General features: G+C 38.3%; 1 long non-coding RNA gene across 1 annotated transcript in view; it reads left to right on the top strand.

Moving 5' to 3' along the window:
* Window positions 1-15,183, top strand: part of LOC116661167 — a 308,158-nt gene that overhangs the window by 159,812 nt on the left and 133,163 nt on the right. The gene's annotated exons all lie outside the window — the stretch shown is intronic.

The raw sequence follows: 15,183 nt of genomic DNA on the forward strand, positions 1-15,183 counted from the left end.
ATGAGCTGGGTGAACTTGATTTATTTCTGTAAATTCACATCCACCCTAAGCAGACAGTGTTCCAAAGGTGAGATTCTTTGTCTCAGTCTAAACTTTTAAAGTCTCAGCTGTTGTCTGTGTAAATCATTGCACTTTGCTTGTCCTGCTTCAGGTGGGTCATTCAGGTCTATGTCCCACCTCTGTGGTATGGACAGTTGAACTACTGAAGTTGACCAGGCTGCTGCTTAGAATCTTCCCCTCTTTCTATGAGGAGAGGTTGGACCCTCCATTAGATGCTGTTACTTGTACTGACATATACCCACTTGTCTCTGGCCACCTGCATATGGTGATCTTCATTATTTTCCTCTTGCTATGTTGGCCTTGAGTCTTCTCCCCCATTTTTATCTCAGACAGCTACCTCAGCCTTTTACTCCTGTTGCAGTAATACTTCCACTTACAGGTTTTGTCCCCACCTTGCTCCTGAAAATGTGGTCCAAAGACCAGCAGCATCAGCGACATCTGGGCTTACTGAATCTCAGCCTCTACCCCAGACCCACTGAATCAGAATCTGCATTTTTAAAGAGATCCCCAGGTGATTCCTATGCACATTAGAGTATGAGGAGCTGCTCTAAACTCCAGCCCCTCATTCTGGGCTCTGTGTTAGTGTCCTGTCATCTAGGGGACTGTTGTAAGAGGTCTTTTCATGAAGTAAGGAATCATGTATTGTCATTTGCACTGGATTTGTGTGTTTTTTGTTACAGTTTTTCCTCTTGGGTGTGTTGTGTTCACTTATTACCTGTCTAAGACCTGATATTACAAAACTCTGATGGAATTACATGTAGGTGTACTTGTTAATTAGCACATTGGTCTCTCTCTCCCTCCCCCACCAACTCTCTTGTGTACACATACACACACACACATATTTCAAGGAGGGCTTTGACCAGAAGAGTCCTAACTCAGATCCCCACAGCACAAAGACATCTTGAGAAATAACAGACTAGAACATTCTATTAAACATCTCATGATGTATTTTCTACTCACCCTTAAAATACAGAAAGCTTTTGCTTTTAACTGATTTTGGAACTCTCTCAAAGCTTCCTCCTGTGTGTGGGCTGCCTAGGATTGCATATTTTATGATATCTAGGAGTTATTCTCTCCTAGTATTCATTGGATTTGGCTGATTGTGATTTGTTTTGTCTGACTCATGCTTGATCTAATTTATTTTTTTTATTGTAAACACTTGAGAATATTACATAATCATTTTCTCTGCCATATTGTTGCTAGCATTTTTTAAACCAAATTTTCTACAGGATGTTAAAGTTTAAATTATTATATTCAAAGTGGGTTTTTTTGTGGAAAGAAATTCAGAGAACACCATGTATAGAGATCTGATGGATTACTTAATACTTCCATTTGTTAGTTCTCTTGAGAAAAAAACCCTAATTTTCTGCAATCACTCTGTCAACTCCCAATTTGGATTAATATGATAAACATATCAATATTGAATTGGGTTCCATTTTATGTGCACCATTTTAGTCCATGAACAAAGAAAATTTCACCAACCTCAGTTCCAACTTTAGATGTCAATTAAGATGAATAACTTACTTCTGATAATCTCCCATATCTGAGTGCCATGAAGCGCAGATTTTATTGTGCTATGCTGTTCTTTGGTTGGTTTTAATCTGTGAAGGACTGAGGACAATCTCTTCCCTGGCTCCACTGGACTCTTGCTGCCTGGATTGTTTTCCTTCTCTGGCAGCTCCTGCTCTTCCTCATCTCTTCTTAGGCTCATCGTCTTCTCCCTAGATATTGATTTATTTTAGGCAGTTCCTTAAGTTCAAGCCTAGACCTCTTTCTCACTCACTGCATAGTCTTTCTTTAGGCAATATCATCCATTTCCATGGCTTCACTTATACTTGTATGTAGATAATGTGTAGATGCCTCTTTTCTTCCCCTGAGCTCTAGGCTTGTATATCTAGGATCTACATGATATCTCTGCTTGGATGATTCAAGAAGAACTCAAACTTGGTATCTCTAAAGCTGAATTCATGATTGTCCCTCCATATCTACCTGTAGCTGGGGAACCTCTGTGTAAATCCCCTTTGGTTTGTGTTTTCCCTTGGCTTACACGGATTGTGGGATGGTATTCCCTTTATATAGTTACCAGACCACTGAAGGAAACGCTAAAGGAAATGGTTTCCCAGCCTGGAAAAGGGTGAAGCAGAAGAGCAGATGCTGTTGGTGCCTGTCCTGCATATTCTCACCTACTGCAAAAGTCACTTGTGGAGGGTTCCTGGGTATGTCAGTGATTTCCTCTGTCTCTGTGTCTGAGTTCTTTCTCTACCCCCAAAGCGTGCTCAGCAGTACTTCAGGAAGGCTGTGAGGGTTGGGGATCGAATACAGCAGAACAACCCTCAATCAAAAAGAAATTTGAGTTCCTAGATGAATATCCCAGCTTCTTCACCTCTTGGAAGGCGAATCTTGAGCTATGTTTTTCACATTCTCCCAAAGGTCCCCAGCAAGTTTGCACCACATTGCTTACAGCAATAACCCACCCTTTAATGCACCTTTTATTGGTTTTCTACTATTTCCTCTCTCATTTTCTCCCTCCTTCCCTAAGCTTCTTGGTATCATCTCTAAAACAAATGATTTTTCACTAAATTCTTTTCTCAGGATGCTTTTGGGAAAACTCAAAGTAGAGCATTCAGTATCATTGGGAACCAACAGCCCACTGTGATGATCTCTTGTTTCCCTTCCCTCTAATTAACATATACTGACTAAACTCCATATGGATGAAGTCACTGAGCATGCACTTACACTGCATTTTGGGCAAAAGGGTTTATGGAAACAGGATACAAAAGTGAGCTTAGCTGAAGAGTATACATGTGAGTTTCTTGACATTAGGTATAATTATTAGTAAAAGAATCTTAGAAAGATAAGTAACCAGAATGACAGCTCCTAACCATCACTGTTAAATGGTTCACTTCCAACAGTGTTGTCCAATAGAAATGTGTACAGTGATGAAAGTGTTCTATATCTGCACTGGCCAGCTTGGTAGCCGTGGCTTCATGTGGCTAACAAACACTTGTAATGAGACTAGTATGACTGAGGAAGTGAATTTTAAATTTTATTTCATTTTCTTTAATTTAAATATGTCTGGTATCTACCATTTTGGACAATGGAGTTCTAGTGCTTTCTAGCTAAGTGAGTGGTGCTGCTTTCCATTGTGTGCTATGTAAGAAAACTTAGAGTCTACCCTAACACTTCCCTCTTCCTCATACCCAATATACAATTTATTACAAGGTCTTACTAATATCCACCATTATCTCTAATCCCTTGGCCTCTTTCTAACTTCCTTGCCGCCCCTGAAACCCCAGCCACCATTTTCCCTCACTTTGACTACTAGAATAGCCTTCTAGTTTTTCTCCCTATATTTACTCTTGACCTTTAATCTATTCACTACCCTATAGCTTTTCAAAATGAAAATTATCATCACCAAGGTGAAACATTTTAATGGTTTCAAATTGATTTTAGATTAAATCCTTGAACTTTTAACATGGCTTGTAGAAGCCTTGTGTGGCCCTTCCTACCTTTCTTCTATTTGAGGATGCATTCCTCATGAAGCAAAATACTAAGAAATGACAAAAATTGTATTTACTTCATTCATTAATCTACTAGTGTGCCATCTTTGTTATGAGAAAAAATTTTACATACATGTATCTTCAGGTCCCTATTTTAAGAGTATCAGTATTTTGAGGAAAATCATTTACTATGCCAGTTAAGGATTTTTTTACATGCTGACAGATAAAAGCTCTGATAACCTAGTGTGTTGGTAATGCCTAAAGGGTTGGTGGTGGTGATAGATGAGAAGATATTTATGAAAATAGAAAAATGAAACTTTTAGAGAAGAGATGATTCAGAAGGGAATGAGAAATACAGGAACTGAAAATGAGATAGGCAAAACTTGAGAGATTAAGGAAATCAACTTTCCTACCAATCTTTAAAAAAGAAGAGAATTCTCAAATGAGACAGAGGTTGGGTGACGGTTGGGAGATGCCTGTTAGAGCCTCAGCCCAGGTGAGCAGAATGGAAAGAAAAGGCTTGTGAAAGGATTTAATCTAAAGAATAGTAGCTATGAAAGAGTGTCATCTTGAATATAAGGGAGTTGACCTGGGCCATGTTGGAAAAAAATATATATAATACACTTATCTGTATCTGTATCTATCTACATATCTTTATTTCACAGGAAGGAGAACAGTGAAATGAAGAGAAAAAATAGATCTGATGTAAAAGAAAAAGTACTACATAGAAAAGACAATAGAGAATTAAGAGAGCCTTTTTACTAGAAGGGAAGTAAAATAGGAAAACAAATTAATCTAGAAAAGATAGAACAAAAGTAAACTTGAGTTGAGTTACACAAATGGGCTAATATGTATATGTTTAATTTATTTGATCTCTCTGTAGTTTGAACTTCAGAATTCCATCATAATGAAAATAGTTGGTGTACATGAGCGCACAGTTCACCTCTGATCCTGCAGGGGGTACTGTGGGTAAACCCCAGGAGAGTCTTAGAAGAGGAGAGGAGGTAACTTTTAGGGAAGAATCTCCTGAGAACCTAAATAGTAGCCACATAGTATTTCTTAGACAAGACAAGAAGGTAGTCTTTCCAGTACATCTCCCATATCCATACTTCAGTGCATGCCAGTTGCAGTAAGCAATAAACTTGTCTTTGCTTCAGCCACAGCTTGTTGGGGTGGTATTTTTAGGGAATTAGCAGTTGACACACTGGCTTCTAGTGGGTGTTATAGATAAGTAGTGTTTTAAAAAATGTCCTCCAGCAGACACTGTCTGGATATGAAGTGGATTTTCTTAATAGAAAGGTGCAATGTTTGAATATGCTTGTGGACTTCCCAGTAGGAGACCTGGGGTCAGAACACAGGCATCTCAACCTCTTGGGAACTATCTTAGAAGCTAGCAAAGATCTGCATTCTCCACTCATCTATGACCTACAAGTACACTATAATGAAAGCTTTGAGGCGTCAGAACTCTATTTTACTGTCATTTCATCAACAACTATCTATCGCTAGAAGAGAACTCTGTGTAAGTACATACAGAAATAATAAAACATATTGGGTATTTATGAAGGGTGAAAAATGTGTTGAAACACCAACTGTTTATGTACTTGTTTGTTTATAATTAGCACTTAGGCTAATATCTTCAAAGAAAGCATAGAATAATTAGAAAATTCATGAGAGCCCATTAGGATGTTTAAAAGATGGAATTAATGAATGCACAGAGTATCATATTCACGTAAGTGCCATTTCAACTGCAAAGCATAAATGGTTTCCTGAGAGCAAAAGAAAGTTTTATTTAACTTTCTGGGATAGCCAGTCCTCTGTAATCAAAATGCGGCCTGTCAAGTTAGCAGCTTTCTCTTTGTATCAGGTCACTACTTCTATGTCCACTGATGCAATTCTGAAAAATTCACTTACTGCTGATTTGAAAATTCCCCATGCTTATTTATATCAGATTTTGTGATTTAGCTAGAAACCAGAAGGACCGCTGACCATGAAGTGGTTTGGAAAATAGATTTATAATTTTGACTTGGGTTGCAAGATGGAACAGGGACGTTTTCTTGATTCATTTTGCTGAAGCCTAGTCATCCTCCTCAAAGAGCTTTTTCTCAGTTACAGTGATATCATCTGTAATAAAAATGTATATAATATTAATAAATGGAAATAACGGCAACTAGCATTTATTGAGTCTTTACTAAAGGCTATGAGGACACTGTACTCAGGCTTTGACTGCATCATTAGATTTCATCTTTGCAGTCCCCTTATGAGGCATATACTGTTATCATTACCACTGCACCTATTGACTAACTTAGGCTTTAAAAATTAAATAACCTGCCCAAGGTCACACAGTTAGTAATGGCTACGTAGGACCCATCTCGGTTTTGACTGACCATGAAGCCCCTACTTGTTACCACTATGCTGTATTGTGAGATGCAAGTTCTTTAAGAACAAGGGTCATAACTCATATTGTAGTTCCCTTAGAGTAAATACATTTGTGCACATATTTCACAAAATATATTACTGTCTCAATTGATTCAAAAAGCTATTAAGTGATGTTAACAGATGGACACTGAATACATGTCAGAGAGGATAACAGATAATTTAGTGAAAATACTTTTTATCTCCTCTCAAAGTGGAAACTGACTAGGTAAATCATCACTTATAAAAACCAAGGGAGCCAAGTTCCTTTCATTCATTTAACAAACTTTGATTCATTCTCTGTTTACTGTAGGACACACATCGTGCCAAATACCCTAGAAGCAGAATTGAGAAAAACACAGTTCTTAGGTTCAAGTCCTGTGAGAGAGCAAGGAATTCAACAATTAAAACACAGTGGGGTATGGAACAAAAATCACAACTCTAGAAATAGAATACACAAGTTTGGCCAAGAAGTGCAAAAGCAATTCAATAAAGAAAGGACTGTTTTTCCAACAGATGACAATTAGAACAACTGGATATCCATCGGCACAAAAATAAACCTCATCCTAAAACTCACACCTTATACAATAATTGACTCAAATTGATCAGAAATCTAAATGTAACATGTAAGTCTATAAAACTTTTAGGAGAACACATAAGAGAAAAATCTTCATGACTTAAGGCTAAGCAAAGAGTTTTAGACATGATCCCAAAAACCAGTTCATAAAAGAAAAATTGATAAATTGGGCCTTATGAAAATTAGAAACTTTTGCTCAGTAACAGATCCTGTTAAGAGAATGAAAGGACAAATCATAGATGGGGATAAATATTTGCAAATCATATTATCTGACAAAAGATTTGTAACTAGAGTACATAAAGATCTCTCTAAACTCAATAACAAGAAGACAAACAACCCAATTAGAAAATGGGCAAAACATACTGAACAGACACTTCACTAGAAAAGATATACAGATGGTCAGTAAGGCCATGGAAAGATGTTCAACATAATTACCCATCAGGGAATTGGCTAATTGAAGTCATAGTGAGATACCACCACATACCTATTAAAAAGGCTAAAATTAAAAAAAAAAAAAAGACAATAATCAGCTTTTACCAAGGATACAGAGCAGCTGGATCTCTCATGCATTTGTGGTGAGAATGAAAAATGAAACAACCACTCTGGAAAAGAGTTTGACAGTTTTTTTTTATAAACTTACATATTTACTTACCGTATGCTCCAGCAGTTACCCTCCTAGATACTTATCCTAGGGCAATTAAAATGTATGTTCTCAAAAAACCTATTCACAAATGTTCATAGAAGCATTATTTATAATATCAACAAATTAGAAACAACCCAAATGTTTTCCCATAGGTGAATGGATAGACAAACTGTGGTACATCCCTGCAATGGAATACTACTCAGCAATTAAAGGGAATGAACTACTGATACACACAATAACTTGAATATATCTCCAGGGTATGCTGAGTGAAATAAGCAAGTCTTAAAAGATTCCATACCCTATGATTCCATTTATATGAAATTCTTAAAATGACAAAATTATAATGCTGGAGAACAGCAGTAGTTGATTGGAGTTATGACTGGGGAGAGAGTCTAACTGTAAAGGGGTAGCAAAAGGGAGTTTCTTTGTGGTGATGGACAAGTTTTATACCTTGATCATGGTAACGGTTACACAGATCTATACTTGAAATAAAATTTTGTAGAGATACACACACACACACACACAAGAGGCATGTAAAAAGTGATGAAATCTGAGTAATGTCTGTGGTTAAGAGTATTTACCAATATTAGTTTGCTGGTTTTGATAATGTACCATGGTTATGTAAGATATTATTATAAGAGGAAGCTGGGTGAAGAGTGTATTAGATCTCTTTTTATTGTTTTTGAAATTTTTGAGTCTAAAATTATTTCTAAATGATTTTTTAAATAAGAAAGATACCCCAGGTTGTTATAGGGGTACAGAGATGGAAGTAAAAGATCTCTGTTCATTTTGGGAATGAAGGAGAAGTAGAGAAGTTTGGGGGAAAAAAAACAACAGAAGAGAACACTTAGTTGAATCTTCAGAAAGAGTAGAGGTTGGCCAGCAGGAGAGTAAATTTGTTCTGGCAGGGTGCCTTCATGGCCAGCATGCGGTCCAGGGGCTCTTCGTCCCTCATCTGGAACAAGGCCAAACCTTCTAACTGATGCTCCTGCTTCCTTCCTTGTCCCACTCAACCTTGCTCTTCAACCTTGCTTCAGCCCAAATGGTCCTTTCAAAATGTAAATCAGGTGATGGCATTTCTTTGCTCAAAAGGCTCCCCTCTCACTTGGAGTAATAGCCCCTGTCCTTGCAATGGTGTCTGTAATCCGCTCGCACCCACCCACCTCTCTGACTGCAGTCCAGATACTCCCCCTTCACTCCTCTGTTCCAGCCTCATTGGCCTCCATGTCACTCCTTTAGCACATCAGGAGCCCTCTCTTCTAAGTCATCACTAGCTGGTCCCTCAGCCTAGAACTCTATTCCCTCTTGTCTGCATTGCTGGCTCCCTCTCCTCCTCCAAGTGTTCGTTTAAGCTCTCTGCTTCTCATTGAAACTCTCCCTAAAAACACTATTTAAAATTGCAGTAACCTCCAGCCAGCCTTTCCTATTTTTCTGATTTATCTTTCCTCCAGTGCTTATGACCTACTTTACCACAGAATATATTTTTATTATTTATTTTTTGTTTTCTCCCCCTCCATTAGATTATACCCTCTATGAGGACAGAAATGTACATCTGCTATTTTTTCTTCACTGTTTTATTCCTGACACTTAGAATCCTTTTGTTCTTTCAGCAAACATATTTGAGGGCCTGTGTTTATTTCCTGTTGCTGCTGTAACAAATTATCACAAATAAATTATGTAAATTTATTATCTTTCTGGTTCTGGAGGTAAAAAAATCCAACATTGGTCTTACAGAGCTAAAATCAAGGTGTCAGCAGGGCTGCACTCCTTCTGGAGGCTCTAGGGGAGAATTTGTTCCCTTGCCTTTTTCATCGCCTGGTGTATGTCCCTTTCCTCCATCTTCCAAGTGCATCCCTCCATCTCCTGCTCTCATTGTCACATCTCCTGTCTCTCTGACTGTGACCCTCTTTTAGAACCCTTGTGACCCTTTTATAAGGCCTCTTGTAATTGCATTGGGCTCATCCAGATAATCCAGGATAATCTCTAAATCTCAAGATCTTTAGTTTAAACAAATCTGAAAGTTCTCTTTTGCTATATAAGGTAACATATTCACAGGTTCTGAGGATTTGGACATAGACATCTTTGGAGGACCATGATTCTGCAACAGGGCCAACTATGTGTTAGAGTGCATTGTATGTCCAATACAGACCAGTCAATAATAGATACGCTAAAAGTAAAGAGGCTAATTTTAGCTAGTAATAAATGTGACACAGTAAATAAGATAGGGTAATCTAACAATATAATCTTAACAGCGTACAACTCCAGGGGTGGGGATGGAGACCTCTGGGGAAGAAGCTTTGAGCTGACAGATAAATGGCAAGAAAGAACTAACCACACAAAATTCCAAGGGAAGAACATCTCAAGTGGAGGAAAAAGCAAACACGAAGGCATTGAGACAGTGAAGGGCTTGGCTTGTTCTGACAGGTAGAGACCAGTGGTTGGATTTGAGGTTGGTCAGGTAGACAGGAGTCAAATCATTCAGGCTCTTCTAGGCCACAGTGAGGAGTTCTGATTGTATTCAGAGGCTGATAGTAAGCCATGACCATGGAAAAGGGTTTACAGGGGTCAAGAGTGGATATAGAAGACCTGGTAAAAGCTATTGCTATGATAGTCCAGATGAAAGGCCATAATTTTTTGGACTAGGGTGGAAGCCAGGGATATGTTAAAAAAAAAAAACTAAATATTTTTAGGTTGTATTTCATAGGTAATGCAGGTGGGATTATTTGACTGTGAGAACAAAAGATTATTCCAAGGTTTCTGGGGTGAGCAAAGGAGTATATGGCAATGCTGTTTGCTATGGAAGACTTGGAGAAAAGCAGATTTGTAGAGGATGTCAACAGTTCTGTTTTAGACCTGTCAAGTTTGAGATGCTTATAAGCCACTCAAGGGGCCATGTCAGGAGGACTTCAACTAAATGCACACGGGGTTCAGAGGAGCATCCAGGGATGGTGCTATGCACTTGGGAGTATTATGTAGCCTCGATGGTACCTGCAGGCATGAGACTAGATGAGACCGTTTAGAGAGAGAACACACGTACAGTGATAATGGCGAGATCCAGATAGCAGTGATAATAATAGCACCCTGTGCCAAGCCCTGCACATTGATTTTACATATATTAATATATTTAATGTATTTAATCCTTGCAACAATTCAATGAGATAGTTTCTATTATCATATTCCATTTTACAGGAGAGAGTACTGAGACAGAGAGTTAAGCTTTTCTTAAGGTCTCACAGCTAAGTAACTGGCCAAACTGAGACTCAAACTCAGAAAGTCTGGTTCAGGAATCCAGGCTCTCAAACCTTGAGGTTGTACAATCTTGTTCCCCTCAGAAGTATAGTTTGGTTGAAAATAAGATTATGAACCAAATCACTACTCCATACCTTCTCAGTGTTCTGTTATCTTAAGCTACTACTCTGATACAGATTGGAGTTAGTGATAAGCAGAAATCAGTGGCGAGAGAGCTCACTTCCACAAAATATTTTCTTTCCTTTTAATGTGTGCTAACTTTAAAAAAAATTTAAAAACTTCTCTCATGCCCTAGAACCAAAAGCTCTTTATGTCAGGTTGGGGTGGAATTTGATAAAATACATTATGTGTTTTCCATCAATAGACTTCTCAACAACCCCTAGGAAATTCTGTGGTTCTATGAACCACTTCTTGAAAATCTGTTCACTCATGATGACAAGCAGCCCATTTTTGGAAAGATAAAGTGTTTGGAATTGATTCCCAGGATGACTCACATTTTCATAATTGCTCAAGATTACTCACAAATTCAAGGGAGTTAGATTTGAAAAATGAAATAAAAATCAAATAAACCCAACCTATAAACTTTGCTTACAACATGTTCTCAGATAACACCCACAAAAATATTTCTTTTACAAAGACTCAGCCTGAAGATACACTGAAGAGAAATATGCACTTCTGTGACTTTGTCAGCAACACAGTCAGAATGGTGATATGCAGTGTTCTTGTTCCACTGTGTGGGACAGAGAACAGTTTGCTGATTAACTGACAAATGAATGTCTCTTCAAGACAATCTAGAGGTCAGAGTCTGAAGAATGAGTCAAAGGGCAGATGTCCCAAGAAAAACTTAAACAAGACTGAGTGTCCAAGGTCTAAGGGTGAATACAGTGAGTATGAAAAAGCTGCCTCTGATTCAATATGTGCTTTGTGCATAGTAATTCAGCAGAGTCATTCACTGATGGTTTATTGATTGATTGAACACCTACGGTGTGCCAAACACTGGGGTTACAATAATGAGTTAGAGGAGCAAATGAGCAGTATTCACAGGAAGCTCATGGACTAAGAGGAAAAACAGACAAATAATACAAATAGAGTGTAATGGGGGTACTCAGAGTTCTGTGGGGGTTGATGTGGTCAAGACATTTTGCCGGCTGGTTCTCACTGCTTTGATGGTCTGGCTATGATGCTTATATAGGATCTTGGCAAAATACTTGAAAATTATTTCAATGTTAGTGTTAATCAGAGGATTCAACTGTTTTGAATTCAGTTCTCTGGACTACTTAAGAATCACAAGCCCTTAAATGTAGGCTTCATACACTAAGCTACAAGTAAGATACTTAGGATTGGATATTGAATGTTTTCTTTCTTTAAGGTTTTCTACTCCTGTCATCTACCAATACCTAATTTTAAGGTATTCTAAATTACTGGAGTGCTAACTTTAAACTCTTCAAAAACTGCTTTACATCTCTCTCTTCTCCTGGATTCCACTGAAAATAGACTGAGCAGGTGTGCTCCTTAATGGTAGGTTATTTTCTGGGTTTAGAGGAAAACACCTAGCTGTAGGTACTGAGAGATGCATTCATTTACAATCATTGAGTGCTGTAATGCACTAAGCATGGTGCTCAGAGCTATAGATTCCGGACCACGGTAGGCAAAAAAATATTTCCCCCGGAAGATTTTCACATCCTTATCCCAGGAACTGATAAATAGGTTACTTGGCAAAGGGGAATTAAAGTTGCTGAGCAGCTGATTTTGAAATGGGGAAAGTATCCTGGGTTACTCAAGTGGGCTCAGTGTAATCATAAAGGTGCACATTAGTGGAAAAGGGAGGCAAAAGAAGGAGGACCAGTGAAATGGGAACATAAAAAGGTCTCAGCCCAGCATTGTTGGTTTTGAAGTTGGAAAAACGAGACCATGAGCCAAAGAGTGCAGGTAGTGTCTAGAAGCTGAAAAAGACAAGGAAATGGATTCTCCCCAGGAACCTCTAGAAAGCAACCCAATCCTGGTGACACCTCAGCTTTAGCCCAGTGAGACTGATTTTGTGCTTCTGACCTCCAGAACCATAAGATAATACATTTTTGTTGTTTTAACCCACAAAGTTTGTGTGTAACAATAGCAATAGAAAATGAATGTACAGACATAGGACAGTTCCTTTCCTCAAAGAGCTAATAGGCTGGTAGAGATGGAAAGAATCCAATGAGGTAAGGTTACAGCTAGTAACATTGAGTGCTGGCCAGGGCTGGCACCATACCAGGTGTGTAGAAAGGGTAAGATACCTTCTGTACTGGGCAAGACAAAAGGCCACAGCTTTTTTTTTTTTTGCTGTCCATGCAGTCATTTGTGCCCTAGGATAGGTTGGATAATGCTTTGTAGGTATTTCCCTACACAACTATGGAATTTGCTGGAGAAACTAGCCGTTGGACCCACAGGTGCTGAAGAGATGGAGGAAAGGATGCTACTTGGGTTTAAAAGAATCTGAGATGATTTTACTTATTAATTAATTAATTAATTAATTAATTAATTTTAGGCATGCATTGGTTAAGAAAGTGGGCTCTTGATTCAAATCCTGGCTTTCTTCCTTCTCTTAAAAAAATTGAAGTATCATCAGTTACAATGTGTCTGTTTCTGGTGTACAGCATAATGTTTCAGTCATACATATACATACATACTCAATTTCATATTCTTTTTCATTATAGGTTACTACAAGGTATTGAGTATAGTTCTCTGTGCTATGCAATAGAAACTTGTTGTTTATCTATTCAATATTTAGTAGTATCTGCAAATCTCGAACTCCCAATTTATCGCTTCCCACCCCCTTTCCTTTCGGTGACCGTAAGTTTGTTTACTATGTCTGTGAGTTTATTTCTGTTTTGTAGATAAGTTCATTAGTGTCTTATTTTTTCTTTTATTTTAAATACCACTATACACTGACTTCTGAAACTTATATCTTTAGCTCATAGACCTCTCCAAACTCCAGATCTCACTGTATATCCCCAAGTCTCTCCTTGGGTATCTATTGAACAGCTAACTCCAAACTTTTGACTTCTCCCTCGACCTGCTCCTACCCCAATATTTTCTCTTTCAGTAAATGACACCTCTACTTTTCGTGTTCTTGAGGACAAAAACCTTGGAATCTTCCTTGACATTTGGTTTCATCTCACACCTTATATCACTTCCATATGGAAATCTAGTTACCTCTCCTTTTGGTGTATTTACATAATCTTGGCACCTTTACCACCACCTCCACTGCTGCTGCATTCTTGGTCTCAGCCACTCTTAACCTCCCTGACTTTACCAGCCTCAAACTGATCTCCCGGCTTCCATCCTTTTCTTTTTCTTTTTCTTTTTTTTTTTCATCTTTTTAAAAATTTTTAATAGAAGTATAGTCAATTTACAATGCATGTTAGTTTCTGGTATACAGCATAGTGATTCAGTTATATATATATATATATTCCTTTTCACATTCTGTTTCATTACAGGTCATTACAAGCCATAGCATATAGTTCCCTGTGCTTTAAAGTAGGACCTTGTTGTTTATTTAGTTTGTATATAGCAGTTAGTATCTGCATACTCCCAATTTGTCCCTCCCCTCCCCCCCCTTTCCCCTCTGGTAACCACAAATTTCTGTCTTGTAAATAAGTTCATTTGTGTCTTTTTTTTTTTTTAAGATTCCACATATAAGTGATATCATATGGTATTTTTCTTCGTCATCTGAGCAGAATATCGATGCACAGCAGGGCAGGTCTGGTGTTAACAGCAGGCATGCACACGCAGAGGCGGGGCTGGGGTCTGGGTTATACTGTAACTATTTGCAATGAAATGAACTCCAGAGAGTCATTGTTGTAGGAGATATGGAGGGTAAGAAGGATTTAAGATCTAGTAATAACTGATACTGGGGGATGTGCCCCACACTGTGTTAGACTGGCTACACTTGCTACCTAATTGATTTTCCAGAAATACCATGTGAAGTACATGTAAGCTCTGTTTCATAGGTAAAGACACAGATTCAGAGAGGCTAAATGATTTGTCTACAAACACGAAGCCACCAGGGCAAGAACAGAGAAGAGCAAGGCTTCTGAGCCCAGACCTGTTCATTTTACCTCTATACACAGTTGCCTTGAAAACTATAGGCTTCCTTGTGCTTTCTTGAGTTGCTTATATCCAATTGTTGTTGACTTTAATCTCACTTTAATCTCAATAAACCATCTTTGCTAATTTTAGGGTCTCGCATCAGTTGGATGAAGACCAGTGGTGGGTCTGAACATCGGTGTGCAGCGGGGTGTATCTTTTAGGCAACAGGAAACTCACAGTCTGTCCCATTTAACAGTAGTTCAGTCATTGTCTGTGGGTCCAGAAAGAACCAGAACATTCTTTTTATGTTTCTTTGCAAGTGATGAAAGCAGCTTTCTGCAATGGGAAAATCGTATCCTTGCTCCAGTGTTGCATTAGTCTTTGGGGTTTGTTGTCAGCCATGCAGGCTGTCACCTCTATGTTAACTTACACCTGCAGTCCAGCAGTTGCTTCCTAAACCAGGTCTTTAACCAGGCTTCCATCCTTTTTTAATGACTGTCTATCCTTAACATAGGATTCAACATGGTCCTTTCAAAGTGTGAATCATTACTTCACTCAAAAGTTTCCAGTAATGCCTAATCTCACTTAGAGTAAAAACAAAATTCCTAATAGGTATCCACCCAAGAGAAGTGAAAACATATGTCTACACAAAACATGTGCACAAAGGTTTGCAG

The sequence above is a fragment of the Camelus ferus genome, chromosome 3, assembly GCF_009834535.1.
Source record: "Camelus ferus isolate YT-003-E chromosome 3, BCGSAC_Cfer_1.0, whole genome shotgun sequence".
Taxonomy (NCBI): Eukaryota; Metazoa; Chordata; class Mammalia; order Artiodactyla; family Camelidae; genus Camelus; species Camelus ferus.